We start from the raw sequence: 13,805 nt of genomic DNA, 5'->3' as shown, positions 1-13,805 counted from the left end.
TACAAAGAACGGTAAAGCTGATGCCCTTTCTCGGATGGGAGTGGAAGAACACTTGATCAACCCTAAACCTGTACCAATCATTCCCGAACAAAGAATTCTGGGTGTAATCGCCACCGAATCCATAGAGGAAGTTAAGGATAAAGCCAGGCAACTTGTAACTCCAGCAGACATACAGAATTGGCATCTGCAGGGAAAGGACTTTGCAGTAAAGGACAACTTATTGTATTTCCAAGAACGATTATACCTACCCAGCACAGATTTACAGAAAAAAGTAATCTCTTGTTATCACGACTCTTTAATGGAAGGTCATCCCGGTATGGCCAAGACCTCAGAAAAGATCAAGCGCTACTTCTGGTGGCCGTCTTGGAAGAAAGATATCAGAGACTTTATAATGTCCTGTGGAGTATGCGCCCAAAACAAGAGTCAAAAGGAAAGACCAGCAGGCCTCTTACGCCCTATTGACATCCCACCTCGCCCATGGCATACGCTTTCTATGGACTTCATCACCGATCTACCTCCATGCTCCGGATACAATACGATTCTAGTAATCGTGGACTTATTCTCCAAGATGGCGCACTTCATTCCGCTCAAAGGCTTGCCAACAGCAGCAACTCTGGCCCGAGAATTTCTCGAAAACATCGTCCGACTGCACGGTTTTCCTTCGGTTCTAATTTCGGATCGAGGTAGTAAATTTATTTCTCATTTTTGGCGAAGTTGCTGTCGGTCGGCTCAAATTGATGTGAGACTATCGACCAGTCACCACCCTCAGACCGACGGACAAACCGAGAGGACCAATCAAACTCTGGAACAGTATTTACGCTGCATGCTGCAACAAACTGAAAAAACTTGGAAAGATATCCTTTGGATAGCCGAATATGCCTACAATAACTCTGTCCATTCGGGAACTGGGAAAACCCCGTTTTTTCTTTTGTACGGCAGTCACCCTCGAACCTCGGAGTTGGATCCCCTCCAAGATCTTGAAACACCAGCAGTAGACTACTTGCATTCTACAATCACCCAAGCCTTTAAAGAAGCTGTTTCTCACCTTCAAAGGGCTAAAGAACAATACAAGAAAGGAGCAGATCAACATCGGAAGGAAGCCCCTCACTATCAAGTAGGGGATCAAGTCTGGTTATCCACCAAATATCTATCTCTAAAAGGGCCACGCACATTCAACCCAAGATACCTTGGTCCCTATTCCATCACTACCATAGTAAACCCAGTAGCGGTCAAGTTGGACTTGCCCCCGCACATGAAGATACATCCGGTCTTCCACGTCTCTCTATTAAAACCCGTGCAACCTCAAACCCGACTAACCAAATCTCCAAAACCTATCCTAGTTGATGGAGAACTCGAGTTTGAAGTCAAAAGCATTCTGGACTCCAAGATCTCCAAATCTAAACTATTCTACCTAATTGACTGGAAAGGCTACGGCCCCCAAGAGAGATCCTGGGAACCTGCTGAATATGTCCACGCTCCTCGCCTAATCAAAAGATTTCACCGAACATTTCCTGACAAGCCAAAACCCCCGGAGAAGCCCGGTTTGGGCGGGGCCTTGAGGGGGGGTACTGTCATGATCTCTGCTTCCAAAAGGTCAGGGTTTTCCCAACTCCCTTGGAAGCAGATCCATAACCCAGGTTACGAGTGCCAACCAGTCCCAATTGGGACATTTTGGACCCAGTCCTGGCGCCAGTGGCACCAGGCTCATAAATATGCCCAGTCCCAGCGCTGGAAGCGCCGGGCTCATAATGCTTGGGTGGACTTACCTGCAGCAGACCATGCTGCTTACTTGCCTGCCAGTTGAGCCTCTGATCCTCTTCTGTTTGGAACTACTTTTCCTGTTGGGTGGGGCTGGAGCCACTCCCTAGATTCAGAACACTGGAACTCTTCTGGAAGGCAGGAACTCTTTTCTTACCAGGAACTCTTTTCTTACCTAGGCGTGGCTGTGGAAGGAGACACCTAAGCACTACAGGAGGCTATTTAAACCACACCCGGTGGATGAATCTTGCTTTGCGTTATTCTGCAACCTCTGCAGCAGGACGCTCATCGTGTCTTCTGCATCCGGTCCTGGGCCTAAGGAAAAAGGCTTACCATCCTGAATCCAGTCTTCAGCAACACCTATAAAGACAAGAAAGAACAGGTTAGCATTCCGGCATCTGAAAGGCAAAGGCTTACCATTCTGAATCCAGTCTTCAGCAACACCTACAAAGACAAGAAAGAACAGGTTAGCATTCCGGCATCTGAAAGGCAAAGGCTTACCTTCTCTTCGTGCGCTCCGGAAGTCTTCACACTGCATTCCGGCATCTGAAAGACAAAAGCTTACCAACTCTTTGCACGCTCCGGAGGCCTTCGGCGCTGCATCCCGCATCTGAAAGACAAAACAAGGTGCGTTTAAAGACATTGGGGAACTTTAATACTCACGTGCCATTACCCCTTTCCACATCTAATCCAGTGGGTATTCCGGCACCCTGCAGCCGCTCCGAACTCGTACCTGCAAAATAAAAAGACAGTTAGAGCGCATCATGAAGCAGGCAACAAACGCTTACTTACGTGCTTCCAGGCGCTTCTATTCATCACACGGGCTCCATCTTCAACTCAATTCAGCCCGTCATCCGCCATCGCCGGAACCCTGCAAAACAAGAGACATCATTACTAAAGACTTTAAAGACATTTGAATGACTCGAAACTTACCGTTCGTGCAGTAAACGACGGACAGCAGTCCTCTGAAGTCAAGAGGCCTGCGCTACCTATCCAGTGAAGAAACTGGTTACAGCACCCTGCCCCGAGGCAGATGGAGAGCTCGGCATTCACTTACCTAAGGTGAGAGCGTTAACCTTTGGGGGTCTACAGGAGAGGAGAAGAGGAAAGAGATAGGGACACCCCAATAACCCCAGTTCATTAACCCCATATTTTCTATCTGCAGACATCTTACTCTACACGTCAGGCATACAGTGCACAGAGGTCCAGCCCAAAGAGCCAACCGGGTGCTACACATCACCTTTGAAGATACGGTAGTCGCCCAGTCAAGACCGGCGCCTCTGCGAGAATCAGGTGAGCGTTACACTATCCCTGACATGACTTGTGTACGAGCGCGATACAAATAGAATATCATATCATATCATATCATGAAGCACCCATAACAAGTTACAACATTGTACTATCCATCTGTATCTTCTACATGATGGATGATGTAAGTAGATCAGGCTTTCAGCCTCAACAGTGCGTTCAGCGTTTCTATTGACAAATGAATTAAAATGTTCAAATAAGACATCCCTAACTCTGCTAACAAAGGCAACCATGCACACTTGCTATATACCATGGCCCCACATACCTAGACATATAGTTACATTCCTTATAAAACAAAAAACATTGTTCCTTGTCACGCGCACACATTGATATCCTTGAAGTTGCTCTTATGCTCCAACATAGGGCATCACTTATTTTACAAACCTCCTAGGGCATCGCTCATTTTACTAACATCCCGCCCCTCTATAAATTTATTTTCATTTTATTTATGCCATTTATATAACGCCCAAACCCAGGGGTATCACAGCGTTTGTTACATTTGGAATGGCAAGGAAGGTACAGTATATATACAATCATTAGCAAGGCTATCACAGGGGTATCACAGCGTGTGTTACCTTTGGAACAGCAAGGAAAGTACATTATGTACACAATCATTAGCAAGGCGTATCACAGGGATATCACAGCGTATGTTAGATTTGGTACAGCAAAGAAAGTACAGCATATATACAATCACTAGCAAAGAGTATCACAGGGGTATCACAGCGTGTGTTACCTTTGGAACAGCAAGGAAAGTACATTATGTACACAATCATTATTCATATTTATCGAGTTTATTGAACACCTTGTACATTCATTGATGATGGCTGTAAAGTGTTCCAGAGTGTTGGAGCAGTAACAGATAAACTAATGCCTCTGCCCTTTTGCTTTTATAGAGAGGGATAACCAAGGAAAGACTTCAGCTGGATCTTAGGGAGCACCCTGGAATTTTCTGGGTGAGACTGATATTGTCATAGGTGGGCACCTCTTTGTAAATGCACTTGTGGGCAAGAATTAGGGTCTTAAATTCAATCCGCACTTTTATAGGCAACCAATGGATATCTCATCTGGTTGCTGAGATTTGGTCACAGCGTTCTAGACCAATGACGCCACACAGGACTTTGTTCTGTAGTAATTGAAGTTTGGCCAGATTAGTGGTTGCTGTACCCATGAGGAGCACATTACAATAATTCAGGTAAGAGAGGATCAAGACTCGAGTGAGCGTGAGGCAGTTGTATGGTGACATGAATTGTCATGCTCGGTGGGATATGAGCCTGGACATTGACGTGCCTGGTCATGGTGAGCTCTGCTTCCAGATGGACCCCCAAGGTGTTAACCTGTTTAAAGACTGGGATGGCAGTACCATTGATGCAGAGGGAGATGTAGCTGTTATCAAGGTTTTATAGTCGGATGGTGGAGCCCACATTGAGGAGCTCTGTGTTTTTGTTGTTTAGACAGAGGTTGTGTGTGGCCACCCGCTGTCCAGTTTGATCAGTGCTGGTGTGGCGACAACCAGCATTTCATCAATCAAGCACATACAAATACCATAGTTTGTTATTCGGCCATCAGGGAACCAAACGAAAAGTGTTAGAATCATACATAGCATTATAAACAGACACATTTCTAAGTAACAAAGGAAAGTTTTGTTTGTTTATGAAGAAGCAGATACATTTGAGCACAAAAATGGTGAAATGTCAGAAGCTTTATTTCGTATTGCAGATAGAAGACAAAACATAATTCCTGTTCAGGGGAACAAAGAACATTAACCACAACACAAATAGAATGATCCTCATGTGAGGTTATAGAAAATGAAATGTGGACGCGCTAGGTAGAGTAATGGCGATTTAGACAGGAACCAAGACTTATGGGGTTATTAACAGCTGCTTAGAGCTTAAGATAAGTCCCAGGGTTCTCTACTAAGGTTTTATGAGTTACATCTGAGATGGTATTTCACTTCTATACAAGACAATGAAATCTAGGAGTCACCACTACCAGAGACAAGGGACACATGATGAGTTGACAGAAGTAGCAACACAAAACAAAGAAGTAAGGAAGTATAGTAATAATCGAGACTGCAAGTTCTGGAAGGGCCATTCCGGCCCTGGTATTGTTCCCCCGCAATGTTTTTAAAGTTTGACCAGACAGTAAATGTTTGCAAATCATGCGATTTCACATGAAATCATTCACTCGCTCATGCATGTTTGGGACGTACCACCCCTCACTCAGCTCTGCTGCTAAGCTTTGTTTTGACGCATCAGTGAGGAAATGCAGCTGTTCTAAGGCTACATTTAACATTTTTCTGGGCATCACAAGCTTACCTGTGCTGTTCTGCTGCCAAATCAGGTCTCTTGGCGACAGTGAGCACCCCCTTTTCATCCACAGTTTTTTCCTACTCTCTCTCTAAACAAACTCTCTCTATACCCTAATGCACCCCACCCCCTCTCCCTCTACCCCATCCACCCGCCCTACCACCTCCCTCTATCACCACCAACCCTACCCTCTCTCTACCGCCATCCATCCTGTCCCCTCTTTCTCTACTCAACCCTTCCCCCTCTCTCTTTAACCTCACCACACACCCTACCCCCTCTCTAGCCCCACCCTATATTCCACCCACCTTACCCCGCTCCCTTTTCATCTCTCATTCTTTCTTTATTTCTTAATCGCTCACCCTTTCTCACACAACATCATCATTGATGGCACCCTTTAGCAAAGGCTTCCTCCCTTGTTCTTTCTCCTTCTCCTTCTATTGCACATCTGCACCCATTATCGCATCCGTCTTTGAAACTTTGCACTCTCCTCCTAGTGCCCTGATTCCTACAAATGGACAATGCAAATTACAGCAGTAAATGCCAAAATCATTGGCATTGTCAAAGCTTGATTGTTGTACAGTTAACATGCATTTCGAATCGCCCAGAGTTAAGGATATCCCCCAACCCATTACAGTGAACTCAAGTCGACCCAAATGGGTGTCAACATTCCCCCAGAGAGGGGTTGGAGGGAAAATACTGACACGGCCATGCATGTCATAGAGACAGACACAAGCAATAGTCGCAGGGACTGATCCATGAGCGTGACAGCGCATGCACCCAAGCAGCGGTACGTTCCCGCCCTCAAACAATGCAGAGCATACCTTCACCCAAACCACATTCCCTCTGAGCGCTCCACACCAATGCCTTGCGCGAACACTGCAAAGCACGCGCAACTCGCTCCGCAAACCCCCTCCCACATGGCCCAGCAATGAGGTAAGAGGAGGGAGGGTGTTACACAAAGGGCTCTATGAGCCACACACTACAAGGAACAGGCCTGTTCCCTGCCCCGCCCCCACGCATGCCCCCTGTCCGAAAACTGCCCCACCCATAAGATAAGAGAGAGGAGGGAGGAAGAGCCCCATGGCGCCACAACCCTTGCTATTGTGCGGGTTGCGCTCCAGCTCCCCACCAAAATTCTACTCACTTGCTTGCTGGAATGCCAAGCTTGTGAATCTGAACGGGTTAATGGATGTGCGCTTCCAGAGTTTAGGCAGACAGATCCATATTCACCTTACCTAAGAAGATAGACAATGCTGGATGTGCAACGTGTTCCTGATTAAAGCCTTCCATTCATCCACTCACAATTATGAACTACTACTACTAGAATGTACCACAAAGTGAGCAAAAATGTGTGCCCACGTCATCAATAGGTTCTCAAAAAATGCACAAGCCCCAAAGTATTACCAAGCACTCCAAGAGGTTCATATGTATAGCGCTCCGAACTCTGCCCTGCAGAAAACATGACACCCAGGCCTAACATCGCCTAGGTACATAATGAACCTTATTACATGCGCTGGAAGCAGGATTTGAAACGCAGTCACTGACACAAAGAGCAACGCATTTATTACAAATACACTTGTTCATAAATGTAACTCCCTTCATGAGTCAAACAAAAGCACTCCTACTAAATAGAGTGACCGGAGTAACCACTGCCCCTCCACCTCTTGTGGTAACAGTGCCTATGGCAGGCATGCTCCTTTTTAACGTTCTGCAATCCGAATCAGCGACCCCTCCCAGGGACCGAGCCCTTAAATAACCACAAATGATTATGTGCAGTTCGGCACCATAGACAGGAGAAGCTGAACATTTAACCTTTTATACAGCAACAATGGCTAGAACACATCTCTTCTTTTTTATTCTTGCTGACAGATTCTGTCCATCAGCAGTGATTATTGGATACTGAGGGTTGAGCCTCATTGCTCCACCTCCACCTCGGGTTGAGTGTGTAGTCGTGGGTTGGATTTCGCCATGGTCTGCATGGACTTGTCACAGTAAGGCTGGTTTCACAGGGTCTTTAAAAATCAAGGTTGCTTTATAACAAATTAACTCTAAACTTGCAGCATACCAACAAGACATCGAACAGAAGAAATTAAGAACATTGAACAGGGATATGTTTGATTACATGAACAACATGGTTTATACTTGGCATGAATGCTATGCTCAAAGATCAGAGAACAGATTCCCAAATCCTAGATCAGGGGCATCCATCTCAGACAAGAGTAGTAATAACAGTTCCAAAGAGAATATACAGGTGGTTCCTTCTGACGTAGGTAGATCTCCAAGGGTTGGATCACCCTCCAGTACAAACCCACAACTAGGACCAGTGGGTGTAGTTACCTCCCTAACCAAATCAGCAACTAGTCCTTTTGGGAAGAAAAAAACAAGGAGAGGAAAAAAGACAAACCAGACAAAGAAACAAATGATTACTAAGGACAAAATTGTTGTGAATATTTCTTCGAAAGTACTTACAGAAGGTCAACTCTCTGTTTTAAATAGAGGTTTTTCATTTGTCCCAACATCTAACACTACAACTTGCATAAACTTCTTCGTAAAAAATGCCTACAATTATTTTTTGACACACAACCTACAGTTCAAAATGCATCAGTTAGGTTTCATGACCTTGTGATGTGCCCCAAAAGTAACTTTGATCCCCCTATCCAAAGTCTTAAATATGTTTGAACTGAAGGTCCTGATGGAATATAATAGAATCAACTATCAGAAGGCTACTCCTTGCAACATCAAGAACATTCAATTAACACAGGGTGAAAGATTAGCGAAAGATGAGCACCTGGAGATTAAACCTGTGGACAAGGAAGGAGCGATATTGGTTATGGACCCAGAGTACTATCATTAGAGCCTCTTAAAGTTATTGAGGTCTGAAACAACCTACATCAGGTTGGATAATGACCCCATTGTGGATATTAAGGCACTTATTAACATGGTTTTATAGAATGCATTTGAGAATGATTGGATCACTGACAAAACCAAGAGGTTCCTCATTAGTAGATGTCCAATTTCTCCAGTTTTCTATGGTCTTCCAAAAATACATAAAAGCACATAATTTCCTCCTTTAAGACCTATTGTAGCAGGCACAGCTAGTATCTTTGATCCTCTTGCTATCTATTAGAACAGAATCGTATCACCGTTAGTGCAGAAAATACCAACATATCTGCAAGACACCACAGATTTTCTCAACAGTATTGAAACTATTCAGCATCTTAACCAAGATTGCATCCTTTTCTCACTGGATGTAAGCAACCATTATACTTCATCCCTCACAATGAGGGTATTGAGGCTATAGAATGGATGTTTTTGAATTCTGACAAAGTGAGAGGTAATAGAATTTTCATCATCGAATTGGTCACAATAATCTTGTTCAATAATTATTTCAGATATCAAGGCACATTATATGGCCAAGTATAAGGAACCTCAATGGGCTCTGCCATGGCCCCAGCCTATGCAAATATTTTCATGCACTTTTTTGAGAAAGCATTTGTGCTTGACAATTCGCAGTGTCTGGGGAACTGGTGAATTGGAAACTCTACAACAACGACATCTTTGGTTTGTGGAGGGGAAATAAAGAGTTACTAGCATTTTCGAACACTTAAATACGATACACTCACACATAAAATTCACCCTCAGGATTGGTGAACCATGTTTACACTTTCTGGATGTAGATCTGAAAATTGTGAATAACAAGCTAATGACATCTTCATATCGGAACCCCACTGATGTCAATAATGTATTGGACTATGCTAGTTTTCACCCAAAAGCTATGACCAAAAGCCTCCCTTATAGTCAGATCCTGAGATTGAAAAGGATTATCACAGACCCTGAGATATTCATTACAGAATGCCTCAATCTTAAAGACCGCTTTAGGAAGAGGGGTTACCCAGAGGAAGTGATGAGTGAAGCAATTGACAGAACAGATATGATTCCAAGGGAATCCCGATTAAGAGTAATACACAGTGAGATTGACACTCCACTTCTGTATATTTCAAAATACTCTAGACAGAGCTTTCAGAATTTTGAAGAAAATTGGAACATTCTCCACATTGATCCCCATCTCTTAAAATGTTTTCCCAATGCGCCCATGATGGCCTACAAAAGGGGTACCAACCTTGGGGATAGGTTCAACTGGGCTGGAAAACCACAAAGGGATAGGCAAATGTTTTTGAACATTTACAAAAAAGGCACCTTCCTGTGTTTACGATGCTACAATTGCAATAATGTGATGAAGGGGGACACAATCAGACATCCACATTCAGGTAAGGATATCAGATTAAGGGACCATTCTACCTGCATGAACTCAGAGGTCATGTACATCAGAAAATGTCCTTGCAGCTTATTGTACGTAGGAGAGACATCAGGGATGGCAAGAGACAGGTGGACTGTAACGCTCACCTGATTCCCGCAGAGGCGCCGGTCTTGACTGGGTGAATGCCGTATCTTCAAAGGTGATGTGTAACACACGGTTGGCTCTTTGGGCTGGACCTCTGTGCACTGTATGTCTGACTCGAAGAGTAATATGTCTGCAGATAGAAAATATGGGATTAATGAACTGGGGTTATTAGGTGCCTCTCTCCTCTTCCCTTTCTCTTCTCCTGTAGAACCCCAAAGGTTAGCACCCTCACCTTAGGTAAGTGAACGCCGAGCTCTCCATCTGCCTCGGGGCAGGGTGCCGTAACCAGTTTCTTCACTGGATAAGGGTGCAGGCCTCTTGACCTCAGAGGACTGCTGTCCGTCGTTAACTGCATGAACGGTAAGTTCTGGGCACTTCAAATGTCTTAAAAGTCTTTTGTAATGATATCTCTTGTTTTGCAGGGTTCCGGCGATGGCGGATGGCGGGCTGATGAGAGTTGAGGATCGAACCCGCGTGAGGAATAGAAGCGCCTGGAAGCACGTAAGTAAGCGCTTGTAGCCTGCTTCACGATGCGCACTAACTGTCCCTTTTATCTTGCAGGTACAAGTTCGGAGCTTTAGAGAAGCTGAAGGGTGCTGGAATACCCACTGGATTCGGCGTGGGAAGGAGTAATGGCACGTGAGTAATAAAGTTGCCCAATGTCTTTAAACGCACCTTCTTTTGTCTTTCAGATGCGGGATGCAGCGCCGAAGGCCTCCGGAGCATGCGAAGAGCTGGTAAGCTTTTGTCTTTCAGATGCCGGAGCATGCGAAGAGTAGGTAAGCCTTTGTCTTTCAGATGCCGGAATGCAGCGCGAGGCGTTGGTGACAGCCGATGGACCAGGTAAGAGATGCGCTGCCACTGAAGACCGTAGTGCTAACATGTTCTTTCTTTGTCTTTACAGGTGCTGCTGAAGACTGGATTCCAGGATGGTAAGCCTTTGTTCCATTAGGCCCAGGATCAGAAGCAGAAGACACGATGAGCGTTCTGCTGCAGAGAATGCAGAATAACGCAAAGCAAGATTCATCCATCGGGTGTGGTTTAAATAGCCTCCTGTAGTGCTTAGGTGTCTCCTTCCACAGCCACGCCTAGGTAAGAAAAGAGTTCCTGCTTTCCAGAAGAGTTCCAGTGTTCTGAACCTAGGGAGTGGCTCCTGCCCCACCCAACAGGAAAAGTAGTCCCAAACAGAAGAGGATCAGGGGTTCAACTGGCAGGTAAGTAAGCAGCATGGTCTGCTGCAGGTAAATCCACCCAAGCATTATGAGCCCGGCGCTTCCAGCGCTGGGACTGGGCATCTTTATGAGCCTGGTGCCACTGGCGCCAGGACAGGGTCCAAAAGGTCCCAATTGGGACTGGCTGGCACTCGGAACCGGGGTTATGGGTCTGCTTCCAAGGGAGTCGGGCAAGTCCTGATCTTTTGGAAGCAGAGATCATGACAGCACCCCCCCTCAAGGCCCCTCCCAAACCGGGCTTCTCCGGGGGTTTGGGCTTGTTAGAAAATGTTCGATGAAATCTTTTGATTAGACGAGGCGCGTGGACATATTCTGCAGGTTCCGAGGATGTTTCTTGGGGACCGTAGCCTTTCCAGTCAATCAGATAAAATAGTTTAGATTTGGAGATCTTGGAATCCAGGATGCTTTTGACTTCAAACTCGAGTTCTCCATCAACTAGAATAGGTTTTGGAGATGTAGTTAGTCGGGTTTGAGGTTGCACGGGTTTTAATAGAGAGACGTGGAAGACCGGATGTATCTTCATGTGAGGGGGCAAGTCCAACTTGACCGCTACTGGATTTACTATGGTAGTGATGGAATAGGGACCAAGGTATCTTGGGTTGAATGTGCGTGGTCCTTTTAGAGGTAGATATTTGGTGGATAACCAGACTTGATCTCCTACTTGATATTGGGGGGCTTCCTTCCGATGTTGGTCTGCTCCTTTCTTGTATTGTTCTTTAGCCCTTTGAAGGTGAGAAACGGCTTCCTTAAAGGCTTGGGTGATTGTAGAATGCAGGTGGTCTACTGCTGGTGTTCCAAGATCTTGGAGTGGATCCAACTCCGAGGTTCGAGGGTGACTACCGTATAAAAGAAAAAACGGGGTCTTCCCAGTTCCCGAGTGGACAGAGTTATTGTAGGCATATTCGGCTATCCAAAGGATATCTTTCCAAGTTTTTTCAGTTTGTTGTAGCATGCAGCGCAAATACTGTTCCAGAGTTTGATTGGTCCTCTCGGTTTGTCCGTCGGTTTGAGGGTGGTGGCTGGTCGAAAGTCTCACATCAATTTGAGCTGACCGACAGCAACGTCGCCAAAAATGAGAAATAAATTGACTACCTCGATCCAAAATTAGAACTGAAGGAAAACCGTGCAGTCGGACGATGTTTTCGAGAAATTCTCGGGCCAGAGTTGCTGCTGTTGGTAAGCCTTTGAGTGGAATGAAATGCACCATCTTGGCGAATAGGTCCACGATTACCAGGATCGTATTGTATCCGGAGCATGGAGGTAGATCGGTGATGAAGTCCATAGAAAGCGTATGCCAAGGGCGAGGCGGGATGTCAATAGGGCGTAAGAGGCCGGCTGGTTTTTCCTTTTGACTCTTGTTTTGGGCGCATACTCCACAGGACATTATAAAGTCTCTGATATCTTTTTTCCAAGACGGCCACCAGAAGTAGCGCTTGATCTTTTCCGAGGTCTTGGTCATACCGGGATGTCCTTCCATTAAAGAATCGTGATAACAAGAGATTACCTTTTTCTGTAAATCTGTGCTGGGCAGGTATAACCGTTCTTGGAAATATAATAGGTTGTCCTTCACCGTAAAGTCCTTTCCCTGCAGATGCCAATTCTGTATGTCTGCTGGAGTTACCAGTAGCCTGGCTTTATCCTTAACTTCCTCTATGGATTGTGTGGCGATTACACCTAGAATTCTTTGTTCGGGAATGATAGGTACAGGTTTAGGATTGATCAAATGTTCTTCCACTCCCATCCGAGAAAGGGCATCAGCTTTACCGTTTTTTGTACCAGGTCGATAGGTAATTATGAAGTCAAACTCGGCAAAGAATAGTGCCCAACGGAGTTGCCTAGAGGATTGAGCTTTTGCGGTTTTCAAATATTGCAGGTTTCGGTGATCTGTAATCACAGTAACGGTGTGTCGGGCCCCCAGAAGATAATGCCGCCAAGCCTTAAAGGCGGACTTGATAGCTAGAAGTTCCTTATCAGTAATAGTGTAATTGATTTCAGGAGGCGAGAATCTGCAGGACCAAAATGCCACGGGATGCAACTGATTGGTTACTGGGTCCTTTTGTGATAGAACTGCCCCCATGGCAAGGCTCGAAGCATCAGTTTCAACGATGTAGGGGAGTTCTGGGCGAGGATGTTTTAAGATCGGTGCAGAGATAAATCTAGTCTTCAAATTCTGGAAAGCTTGTTCCGCCTCGGTAGACCATTCAAAACGTTTGTTTTTCTTTAACGAGGCGGTGATGGGCTGGACTATTCGAGAGAATTCGGGGATAAACCTGCGGTAAAAGTTAGCGAAGCCTAACATGCTTTGAACACCTTTTACGGAGGATGGCGATGGCCATTTGAGAATTGCATCGACCTTCTTTGAATCCATACGCACTCCGCTAGGTGATAATATAAATCCCAAGAATTCAACTTCAGTCACGTTGAAAACACATTTTTCCAACTTAGCGAAAAGTTTGTGTTGACGCAATCTCTCGAGGACCATTTTCACGTGTTTCCGATGTTCAGTTTCCGATGAAGAATAAACGAGGATGTCGTCAATGTAAACAACAACACACACATCTATGAGCTCTCTGAGGACATCGTTCATAAAATATTGAAAGGCGGCCGGGGCATTGCAAAGTCCGAAGGGCATGACCTGATATTCAAATAGCCCATACTTGGTGCGGAAGGCCGTCTTCCATTCATCGCCCTCTTTTACTCGTGCCAAGTGGTAGGCTCCTCTAAGATCCAGCTTTGTATATATGCATGCTTTTCTGACTTGGTCCAGGGGTTCAGGGATCAAAGGTAACGGATATCTAT

The sequence above is a fragment of the Ambystoma mexicanum genome, chromosome 4p (assembly GCF_040938575.1).
Source record: "Ambystoma mexicanum isolate Mex_15411 chromosome 4p, UKY_AmexF1_1, whole genome shotgun sequence".
NCBI classification, from domain to species: domain Eukaryota; kingdom Metazoa; phylum Chordata; class Amphibia; order Caudata; family Ambystomatidae; genus Ambystoma; species Ambystoma mexicanum.
Note: the sequence above shows the minus strand (reverse complement) of the source record.